Source organism: Rhinopithecus bieti, unplaced genomic scaffold (genome assembly GCF_001698545.2).
Source record: "Rhinopithecus bieti isolate Rb0 unplaced genomic scaffold, ASM169854v2 scaffold_11587, whole genome shotgun sequence".
NCBI lineage: Eukaryota > Metazoa > Chordata > Mammalia > Primates > Cercopithecidae > Rhinopithecus > Rhinopithecus bieti.
Genome location: NW_016806966.1, coordinates 1,922,201 through 1,934,312, shown reverse-complemented (window position 1 = coordinate 1,934,312; position 12,112 = coordinate 1,922,201). Strand labels below are relative to the sequence as shown.

At 39.2% G+C, this 12,112-nt stretch overlaps 1 protein-coding gene across 5 annotated transcripts in view; it reads left to right on the top strand.

Moving 5' to 3' along the window:
• LYPD6B (LY6/PLAUR domain containing 6B) overlaps positions 1-12,112 on the top strand; it is a 139,060-nt gene that overhangs the window by 103,845 nt on the left and 23,103 nt on the right. The window contains exon 1 of one of the 5 annotated variants that reach the window (XM_017879098.1): positions 6,434-6,564. The exons of the other annotated variants lie outside the window; for them this stretch is intronic. The gene's annotated coding sequence lies outside the window, so the exon portion shown is untranslated. Of the gene's footprint in view, positions 1-6,433; positions 6,565-12,112 lie in introns of those variants that run through there. 5 annotated transcript variants of the gene reach the window in all.

Genomic DNA, 12,112 nt, shown 5'->3' with positions numbered 1-12,112 from the left:
CCCATCCATTCCAGCCTAATAACAGACTGGCTGACTTCAGGAAGTCACATTAAACGGAGGCCTGAAAATGCAGGTAATTTTACCTTTGTTAATCCTGAATCCTGGAGACAGCGTATCTTGCAGGTTTTAAGTGAACCAACCTAAAATGGTTTAATCCATGTTAAGTTTGTAAACACCAATCATCTCCTGTCCCTTGTAGCCAGAGTCGTTCAGCTTTGATGTTGTTCAGTGACATGAGATGGCAAATGCATCTGTGATGAATTCTGCCAGGCATACCCACCTTGATATCTCAGAACTACATCAGGCCCCCAGCCACTCCCTGCTGGATTCCAGAAACCCAGACTCGTTGCCTCCCGCCTTCCATCCCTTGAACCCATCTAGCACAGGAACACCGTATCAACTTCCTTAAACTTTGCATTGATCCTGGCAGTCTCCTTTGCAAAAAAGTCTCGTTGCTTGAAAGACTCAAACTCAACTCCCGCCTTTCTGAATCCTCCATGGATAATTCCATTTTCCTATCACACCCTGTTTTCCTTCTAATACATATCCATTTCACGAAATCATTCTTCTAGTCTCTGCCTCTAAACCTGTGGTCATGCTCTTTGCCCCTCTCACTATTTGCCTTTCCCCATGAAAAATCTTACGTCCTATTTTTCATTCAACAATATCCTTTACAGTTCACCCTTCAAGTTCTTCTTCTCCCTCCCATGGCAACGAAAAGGCAGCGTGGTGTGGCAGCAAGATTAGGGAACCAGAAGAGAGCACCATGGCTGCCGTCTGGAATTCTGCCGTGCATCTGCAGGGTGCTATTGCCTAAGCCCCTTGACCTCTTTGGTTATAGTTTCCTCATCTGTAAGTGGGGTTAATAATATAACATCTGCCTCACCTACCTCACCATGTGGTTATAAGAGTCAAAGAGGTATGTGAATGCATATCATCTAGTTTAAGCACTTTATATTTTATAATTTTTGTTCTTTAATAGTAAGGTATTTATGAGGTATAATCATAATCATTTTCTGTACCCTATAGCATTCATTTTAATTCTTTATTATATGCTGCCCTGGGCTTACTCCAGTTATTTAATGCATCGTCAGTTTTTTGGGTCGAAGAGTTTTCATATGGTTTAAAACTCCATGGTGGCTCTCACAGTGTCAACCACACAACACATACTTCATATGGATCTGTTTAATAGAACTTTGATTTCTGATATCCTTCAACACCTACTATTTTTGGTGTGCTGGCTGTAGCAGCCATTTAATCATCAGAGAAATACTTGAAGTTTTGGCAATCCTCCCACAGCAAGATTGAAATTCTAAGGATTTAAAACAGACATGGAACACCTTAAGAAGGAGCAGTAAATAAGTTGCTTGGGTGAGATACTCTCTTGAAAATTAACTCAAGTGGAACTCAGTCCTAGCACTGGTTAGAATGAGTCCAGCTGTCAGTCCCTGGAGTCAGCATTGCCTCTCTAAAGCTCTGTGGATGCTCACAACCAACAAGGAGAAAGTCCCCTTCAGTAGGAAAGCATCTCAGACTGTCAGGATATGCTGTTATTTACTGAAGGGGCTGCAGCTTCAGAAATAGCCAAATTGCCCTTCAATAGGGTCAAGGGATTATGTATTTTAACAGTCCACATTACTTTGCATTCAACTTTTTCCTAGTCAAATACTTTCCATGAGAAAAGATTCCTGCATTAAGTTATGTCCATTATAAAAGTGAGTGCTCTTAGTGCTTCAGTAAGTGGATGGCAAATACTTCTTCATGTAAGTGGAAATTATTTCATTTTGGATCACAGAGAAATATACCATTTCTTTTAGATAACTAGAATACCTTTAGGAAAATAAGGTGAACCTGTTGTGATAAATTCTTATCAGAGAAGCAGACATTCTGGGTACCACTTAATACACTGAAGATTTAATTTGCAAAGGGTAAGTTGGTGATCAATAAAATTTAATTTTTTTCCCTTTCAAGCTTGATGTATCTACTGTACCTTATGCTTCTGGAAGAAATAAACTTTGTTGGAAGGGTGAAATTTCTGAACCAAAAATGGAGATAGAAGAGCTATGGAGTTTGCTGGAAATCCTCTAAGTAGGAAATTGCCCAATTCCTAGTTTAGGGTGTGTAGGCTGAGCCTCAGCAAGATACCTGGTCATACTGCAAACCTAAGCACTTGTCTGTACCCATCCATTTATTTTGATGACATCTGCAGAAAATCCCAACCAGTGTGCTTGCTTTCTTTTTTGTTTTTTTAAGAAAAGGTTTTTTTTTTTTTCCTGAGACATTTGTTCTACTTAGCCAGTCTACAGTGTGTGTAGATTTGTTTTCTGCAGATGTGCTTATTTCTGGGAACATCTCTGCATGGTTTCAGCATAAATAATATGCTTCCCTACCTACTATAAGTTACAGAAATTGCTGGCATTTTAGAAAAATACATGTTGTAGCGTTAGTAATGCTCCATAACTCGTTGTCCCTATAGCAACTGCCACATGTTTGTGGTTTGTACATGGACTGCCTTCATCACTATCTTCAAATCACTTTAGGACATGGGTCATGTCTTACTTAAATTTTTATTTCTAGTTCCTCGTATAGTGCAGAGTAAGTGCTCGAGAATGTTTATTCAGTGAATAAAAGAGGAAAATAATACATATACATGTATGTGTATGTATATGTATACATATATATGTATATGCCTGTATTTTCAGTTTTAAAAGTTTATTTGGCCAGGTGCAGTGGCTCATGCCTGTAATCCTAGCACTTTGGGAGGCCGAGGCAGGCAGATCACCTGAGGTTGGGAGTTTGAGACCAGCCTGACCGACATGGAGAAACGCCATCTCTACTAAAAATACAAAATTATCTGGGCATGTTGGCTCATGCCTGTGATCCCAGCTTCTTGGGAGGCCGAGGCAGGAGAATCGCTTGAACCCAAGAGGCGGAGGTTACAGTGAGCCAGGATCACGCCATTGCACTCCAGCCTGGGCAACAAGAGCGAAACTGTCTTAAAAAAAAAAAAAAAAAAAAAGTTGATTTTTGATTTGATTAATGCTTTCTCCACTGAGAGAAACTCCAAAGGTAAATTTGGATTGATGATGCCAAAACATGGCTTTTCTAATCCAGTGTGCAACGTAATTATCTACACGGAAGGAAGCCAACAACATGGGATACATTCATCAATGTGTGGCCGTGGAGCAGCTGTGAACTTTGCCAAATTTTCTTAAATCTGTCCTTCTGCAGGGCCCAAGGAACTCAGCCTCATAAAGAAACTCTTGAAACATCTCTCTGTTTTCTTTCATGAGCTACCATTGCCAAAATGTGTAGAAAGTTAAGTAGAAGTATAAGAAGGGATAGCAATTTTTTTTTTTTTTTTTTGTATTTTAGTAGAGATGGGGTTTCACCGTGTTAGCCAGGATGGTCTCGATCTCCTGACCTCGTGATCCGCCTGTCTCGGCCTCCCAAAGTGCTGGGATTACCGGCTTGAGCCACCGCGCCCAGCCCCCCCAATTATTTTGATATACCACCACCTAGTAGACCTCATCAAGGTATTATATTCCTGAAGTTCTAGAATTTTCCTTGAAGAATTTTATAACCAAATAAACCTTGTTAGAATGTTGATTGTAGCTTGGCTGTTGTTTTCCTGATGGAAGCTTGTGATTTGATACCAGCTTGGTACTTCTCTTCTGCATTCCAGCCTCTATCTCTTTCTTTTTCTTTCTCATACAGACTTGCCACCTCTGACTGTTTTGAGTTAATGATGAGAAACCAGACATGCATTGCTGTCAGGTGTGTATGGAGTGGTGGCCACGTGGCTTAGAACACTCCTAACTCTCTGTCTTCTCATTTAAATGTAGTATGTGTTCTCATTTACATGTAGTGTGTGATAGGCATGTTCCCTGTACAAGCATTTTTTTCTTATTAAATCCTTTTTCCCATAAAGTGCCTCTTGAAAGAAAATATGACTTCGCTTTCTCTTCTTTGTTCATTCCAAGATGTTCAGCAAACATTTGGGTCTCTGCTCCATGTCAGGCTCATTTCTAGGGATGAAAGATTACTCCTGCCATCAGGGAGCTCGAATATGGTAAGAGAGGGAGACCAGCATCTCCTCCTATACACGTATTCTTCTTCCTGAAGAATCTGGCACCATACCCAACTGCTGCATGGGCTTCTGGGGCACTCAGGGATTAAAGGCAAGATTTTTTCCAGTGGACCAATTGAAGAAATTGAAGAATAATGAGGGTCTGAAGCCCAAAACTAAAACAATCTCACATTAAGCTGGTGAAATAGCAGCAGTGATTGCCATCTGCTGACACACCACCCACCGGTAGAAGCAAGAGTTCTAGGCCAGTCAGGCCTCCTGTGAGCTGGGAACCTATCCCTGATTAGAGTAATTAGAGTGACTCCCTGAGCTGGCTTATAATTTGCTTAATCACACTCATTTCACTGAACTATGGTTTTGGCATAGGTGATTTTAGTGGGGAAAAATACAAGGTTTGGAGAAAAAGGAAAGGAAGCAATTAGGGAGAAGGAATTCCAATTGATTCTCCTCCCTAGTCAGTTTGGGGCTGGCAGAAAAGGAGGCAAATGACATCAATGACCACCTGTAAGTAGAAGGAGGCTGATTTGGAAAATACTGGCCTACCTGTATTTATTGCATCTGGTTTTATTGCCTTCACAGAGACTGTGTTTTCTGCAAATGGAAGGTTTATGGAAAGGTTTAAGCAAGACAATCGATGCCATTTTTCCAACAGCATGTGCTCATGTTGTGTCTCTGCATCACATTTTGGTATTTCTCACAATATTTCCAATTTCTTCATTATTATTATACCTGTTATGGTGATCTGTGATTAGCGATCTTTGATATTACTATTATAATTGTTTGGGGGCACCATGAAGTATACCTATGTAAGATGGTGAACTTGATCCATCAATGCTGTGGATGTTCGACCGTACCAGTGATTGGTCATTCCCTCACCTCTCTTCCCCTCCTTGGGTTTTGCTGTTCCTTGAGACATACAATATTGAAATTAGTTAATTAATAACCCTATGGCCTCTAAGTGTTCAAGTGAAAAGAAGAGTCACATATCTCTCACTTTAAATCGGAAGCTAATAATGATTAGTCTTACCTAGGAAGGCATGTCAAAAGCTGAGACAGGCTGAAAGCTTGGCCTCTTGTGCCAAACAGCCAAATTGAGAATACAAGGGAGAAGTTCTTGAAGGAAATTAAAAGTGTTACTCCAGTGAACTCATGAATGATAAGAAAACAAAACAGCCTTATTGCTAATACAGAAAAAGTGTGAGTGGTCTGGATAGAAGACCACTCTAACCACAGCATTCCCTTAAACCAAAGCCTAATCCAGAGCAAGGCCCTAGCTCTCTTCAATTCTGTGAAGGCTGAGAGAGGTGAGGAAGCTGCAGAAGAAGACTTTGAAGCTAGCGGAGGTGGGTTCATGAGGATGAAGGAAAGAAGCCATGCCCATAACATAAAAGTGCAAGGTGAAGCAGGAAGTGCTGATGGACAAGCTGCAGCAAGTGATGCAGAAGATCTAGCTAAGATCATTGACGAAGGTAGCTACACTAAACAACAGTTGTTTGTTTGTTTGTTTAGAAAAAAGTCTCACTCTGTCACTTAGGCTGGAGTGCAGTGGTGTGATCATGGCTTACAGCAGCCTCAACTTTCTGGACTCAAGTGAGCCTCTTGCCTCGGCCTCCTCAGTAGCTAGGATTTAGAATATTTCAGAAACTTAGTTGGTAAAACAGCGGCAGGTTTGAGAGGATTGGCTCCAATTTTGAAAAATGTTCTATGGGTAAAATACTGTTAACCAGTATCACATGCCACAGAGAAATCTTTGATGCTGGGAAGACTCAATTGATGTAGCAAACTTTATTGTTGACTTAAGAAATTTCCACAACCACCCCAACCTTTGGCAACCACCACCCTGATGAGTCAGCAGCCATCAACATTGAGGCAGGACCCTCCACCAGCAAAAAGATCATGACTTGCTGAAGGCTCAGATGATTGGTAGCATTTTAAAGTATTTTAAAATTAAGGTAGGTACAACTTAATAGACTCCAGTATGGTGTAAACGTAGCTTTCGTCTGCACCAGGAAACTAAAACATTTGTGTGACTTGCTATATTGTAGTACTCTGGAATCAAACCCACAATATCTCTGAGGTATGCCTGCAGGTCCTTTGAGTCTTGTTTTTCAAGAATTACTGAGCTCACAAAAGGAAGCAGCTGGTAATTTCCGGAAACATGTTTGTATAAGCCCAGAATTTGAATAATGCACTAAATGAAGTGTATTGCATGTATTTAAATATTTATGCCCAAATGGCTATCATTTCTTAGCCTGCTCTGTCATAGTCTCATGACTTGATACAATTGTTATAATATTATAATTTTCTGGATGTGAAAGGCATTGTACAGAAGAAGATAAGAATCACAGTAAACCAAACAAAGGAAATGCAGAAGAGACATTTTCAGCAGAATATTGCAAAGTAAGATTCCCTGAGAGCAGGAACTCAGGCAACGTCAATGAACAAAATGACGCCTGACACATCGTAGGTGCCCCGTAAGTATTGGTTGAGTAACTGAATAAACATATTTAGTTACTTAAAGCAGGCTTGTCCAATCTTTTGGATTCTGTGGGCCACATTGGAAGAAGAGCTATCTTGGGCCACACATAAAATACACTAACACTAACGATAGCTGATAAGCTGAAAAAAAAATTGCAAAAGAAAATCTTAAAATGTTTTAAGAAAGTTTACAAATTTGTGTTTGGCCACATTCAAAGCCGTCCTGGGCTACATGCGACCTGTGGGCCATGGGTTGGACAAGCTTGCCTTAGAGGGTATAAATTGGATTATTTTATGAAATTAATTAAAATGTGGCTTTTTGGTAAGGAAAGTGTACGGAAAGAAATAAATGGGTGAAGATTTTGAATGTGGCAAAGCATATTTTTCAAACTTTTAGCTGGGAAAACATTAGTTATTCCTCTCATTTCCCATCAGGGACACAGTTTGGTTCCATTTTCTTCCCTAAGATTCAATGACTGGGGGAGCATTTTTGTAAAATTGTCTTTTCCTGGGTACAGCATTCCTAGTTTCTTTTGCTCACCTGTTTGGATGTTGTGAAGAGACAGTATAGGAGAGAGACAAGTGCACATTTAAACTACTGATTATAAACATTATTTTCTCTCATTTACTTCTAGATCATGAATTTAATATCCCCCCTGTGATGCAAAGTAGAGACTCAGCGGTGTCAGATTCTGGAGGCAAATTGAAGGCCTTGTTTTTTCCCTTATAAATAGGCCCTACCTTGGATCTCTTCTAACTCTCTTGTCAAGCCATGGGCTGGTTGGTTCTGACTTTATCTGAATGTGATGTCTTCCTCTGCTCCCATGTTCTAAGCCCTTGCACCGAGGGTGGGAAAAAGGATTGACATTCTTCACCTAACCCCAGCCCAGAGTCATTACTCAGACAAGATATGATGAATAAATATTGCCTTTGGATGAAGACATACAAATTTGCCAAAGAAAGGAATGCAGTTCTGGGACCTCCTAGCTACAATGTTATGTAAATCACTCAACACCCAGTAAAGTTGAGGTTGTGAAAGTCAATCATTTTCCATTTGTATTACGGCTAATTAGTCTAAGGAAAATGGTGACAGAGGATATATTCCGTAACATCTCAGGAGGTCACCTGGCTCCAGAGAGGTAGTTTTAAACATACTTACCTCTAAAATGTCTCATGTGGGTAGCTAGTATTTATGGAGTTCTTCCTCTCTTCCTGCCATTAGTCTAAGTGCCTTGAGACAAATTAACTCACTCACTTGAGGTCATTGTTTTCTATTATTCCATCATTTTTGCAATGAGGAAACTGAGGCACTGGGAGATTCAATAACTTGCCCAATGTTATACTCTTAACTTTTAAGACTGATTCTACATATAAGGAAACTGAAATGCTGAGAAATAGCCCAGGTGTGGCAAAATATTTAGCTTTTTCACTAAGCTAAATAACAGGAATTTCCCCCTTAATATATATGTACAAGAAACCATTGCTTCCTTTCCTGTTGGAGTGGATGGTAGCCCCTCTTCTATGAAGACTTCATACCAGGGGCTAAAGTGTGAGAATTCTCAGGCCTCCTCCTCTTGCCTACTCAGCAGCCTGAAATCTGGGGTCCCAGAACCTCAAATGTAGTCGTGGGAGATATGGAGCTATTTTTAATGCTTCACAAAGCATAAAATAAATTGTCTATTCAAGGGCAATAAAACAATATGGGCTAATGAGTATATAAAAACAATTTTTTTATTTGTCCAACATTATATATATCTCATGTATATATGTATACATCATGTTAAATAGTAATTATCTCATGTGGATCACTTTTTATGGCAATTATGTGCTTTTAATCTTAAAAATAGATAATGAATTATCTTCTACGTAGAGTTTAGATAAATCCTTCTAAACATGGAATCTGAAGTTAGGCATGGGGCAAGATAGAAATAGATCTGGGGGACAGAAAAGTTGATGCCTGTTGCTCTATAGAGTAAGGGAGAAGTGCTGCTAATAGCCAGCACATCACAAAACTGTATATGTAAATGGAAATAAACCTGTTGGGGAAGCAAGGCAATGCTTCCTGGCTGTTGATCTTCCTTACCTTCATTCTTAATTGGCTTTTATTTCAGACAACTGTGAATGTGTTCTTACCAGGATCTCAGGGGACGTTACCAGTGCAATTTGCGAAATGTAATTAGGATGGTGAATTGTCAGGTACCCCTACACCCACCTCCAAATGATGCATTTCAAAGCCAAACAAAAATGCTATTTTGTACCATCTGCTGTTTGAATTTTCCAAGTCATTGGTCCATTAGAGAGAACTATTGAGCTTTAACCATAAACTATAGAGCCAATTGAATTGTTTTAATTTAATTTTTGAATAAGTCATGCATTCACATGGATTATAAATCAAAACAATGAAATGAGTTATACTCTGAGAAGTCCCTTTCTCACTTCTGTTCCCTTGTACTGTATTTGTTTTATCCCTGGCTCTCCACCTGTAGGCCATCACTTTTATTAGTTTCCTAAGTATTCTTACTGAGTATATTTATCTATATATGAGTAAACACATATAGTGTTTTTCATACTGTTCCCTCTCTAACACAATAGGTAACATATGAAGTAACATTGGTAACACAATAGGTAATGTGTGTGTGTGTCTGTGTGTGTGTGCACGTATCTATATTCCTTTTAATGGACACTTGAGTTATTTTCAGACATTTACTATTACACACAGTGCTACAATGATACGATGCCAATACATCATTGTACATGTATGCAAGTCTACCTGTAGAATAAAACTACAGTAGGATTTTTGGGGTAAAGGGTAAGTACATCTGAAATTTCAATAATGTTGCCAAATTGCTCCACAGGGTTTGTATTCCCCCAAGCAATATATTAAAATGTGATTTCCCGTGGTCTTCTCAAAAGGAGAGTGTTAAGCAAACATGTTCATCTATCAGCTTGGCCAAAATCTAGAAGTTATAAAGTATAATTTTAATTTTCATTTCTCCTATTCAAAAGATGCTCAACTGTTCTCATGGTGTTTAAGGGCCATTTGATGGATTTTCTATGAAATATGTATTAATTTTCTTTGCCAATTTTTCTATTGGATTTCTGATAATTTTCTTATGATTTCTAGTAGCTATTTCCATACTAGTGAGATTATCTATTATTTTAAATGTAATTGGAGTTGAAAATATTTTCTCCAAGTTGTTGTTTCTAACTTTGCTTATGATTTTTTTTGTTATACATACAGAAGTTGTCTAATATAGTTGAATTTATCAGACTTTAATTTTATACTTGGCCGGGTGCGGTGGGCTTAAGCCTTGTAATCCAGCACTTTGGGAGGCCGAGACGGCGGATCACGAGGTCAGGAGATCGAGACCACCCTGGCTAACACGGTGAAAACCGTGTCTCTACTAAAAAATACAAAAAACTAGCCGGGCGTGGTGGCAGGTGCCTGTAGTCCCAGTACTCCGAGGCTGAGGCAGAGAAGAATGGCATAAACCCAGGAGGCGGAGCTTGCAGTGAGCTGAGATCCAGCCCACTGCACTCCCAGCCTGGGGGACAGGCGAGCTCCAATCTCAAAAAAAAAAAAAAAAAAAAAATTTATACTTTCTGTGTTTTGGGAATCATAGTTAGGAAAGACCTTTCCCCACTCCAAGAAATTCACTTCATATTTTCTTCTGCCACTAAAAAGACACATTTTATCATGAACAATTTTAAGGGCATATACAAATAGAGAAAATAGTATCATAGACCCCAGCTATCCATCATTCAGCCTCAACAATTAGGAATATTTTGCCAATCTTATTTTATCTATTTTCTAACCTATTTTGAGAATGTTTAGAGCAAACTCCAGATATATTATTTTCTTCATAAGTGCATCTATGTATGTACCAATAACATGTAAGGATGGACTTTTTAGAATATACCCTCTAAACCATTAAGATAACAATTCCTTAAAACCTTAATTAAGTAATGTAAAATTACTTAATAAAATTATTTTGTGTTCAAATATTCTTTTTGGAAATGTTTATAGCTTTGTTTTTGTGTGTATAGTATGAGGTATGTATCCAACCTTATTTTTTTCCTGGTCACTCAGTTGTCCCAACTCAACTTCTTTAAGTGTATATCCCTACTTTACTAGTTTATGTTTGTGACACAACAAATTCTTATATGTATTTGAGTCTATGTCTGGACCTTCTATTCTGTTTCATTTGTCTGTCTGATCATATGCTAGTCCTGTCTATACTGTTTTAATTATTGGCACATTACAGAGTTTCACCATTAGGACTAGTCATTCTCCAAATGAAATAGTAAATTACCTACTCCAACTAATACTATATAAAAATTGAAGAAAATTATAATTTACAATGCAGCCTTTTCAGGTCAGGGAAAGGCCTGGTGATTTAGAAACCGGCAGTAGAGAAATGGGAGTCAAATGTGTGACAGTGAATGTGATCCCTAATGAAAGTACTAGTAATAGCATCCTCCTATTATATAGTTATATATTAGTTATATCCTAATATACTATGAGAAAGTAAATAGTAATAACATAAAAGCCTGAAGCTTGGGGCAAGTGGGAGGAAGAAGAGGAGCCAGCAAAGGAAAAAGGATACGGTTTTGGTGGTTGAATTGGAAATCACCAATCCTGGTTCTTCTTCAGCAAAGTGAGAAAGGTCTAGGATAGAGATGGCTGAAATATTTGCTTTATGCCATTCTCTGGGCAGCTGCTGAGAGACATGCTGCAGAGAAGCAAGGCCTGGGTAAAGTGTGTTAAGGAGGGCTATGCTATCATTCTGCTCCGGGCAGATCACAGGTCTGGACGGGCAGCAACCCTGAACCTCAAGGCTGCCAGTGGGCTGGCTTGTGCCTCTGAAGATGTTAGAGTGAACCTCACTATGTGCTTCCCAGGAGGACAGATGAAGATGTGTTTTTCTCAGCCTTCTTTCCGGGAGACAGTATTAAATTTACCTAACAACATATTTTTATGGAGAATAAGAGAAGTGGCTTTTTTTTTTCTTGGATACCTTCTTTGATATTAGCACAGAAGTGACTTCTAATACCAACTTATTGTAGGAAAGACATCTCAAGTGTTTAGCAGGGGCAAGTCTTTTTTTTTTCCCCCCCCTGAAATGCTCATGTCTCCTAGACTCTGTCTGTCTTCACCAAAACCCAGAGAATGTTCAGACGGTCAAAGCATGGTGAAAGGCGGAGGAATGGCCTGGGCTTGGTATATCATGACTTCATTCCCCTGCAGACACCCTTAATTACCCTTGGCACAGCTTGTAACCTCCTCATCCCCAATTTCCTTATACCCTGGAGATGATCACACCACTCTTACCTCACAGGGATGTGGAGAGGATTAATTAGTTTCGGATGGGAAAGTTCTTTGAAGATGAATCATGTGCTATAGGGAATGTGCTAATTTGAGGCCTCTCAGCCCTCAATTTGAAATAACTGCCCACTGTCCAAACACAGACACTAAAGGGTAAATGGAAATTGATCTGCCTTAGAGCCAGGGGAGTGGGGTTTACAAACTGAAGAGAATGGTGA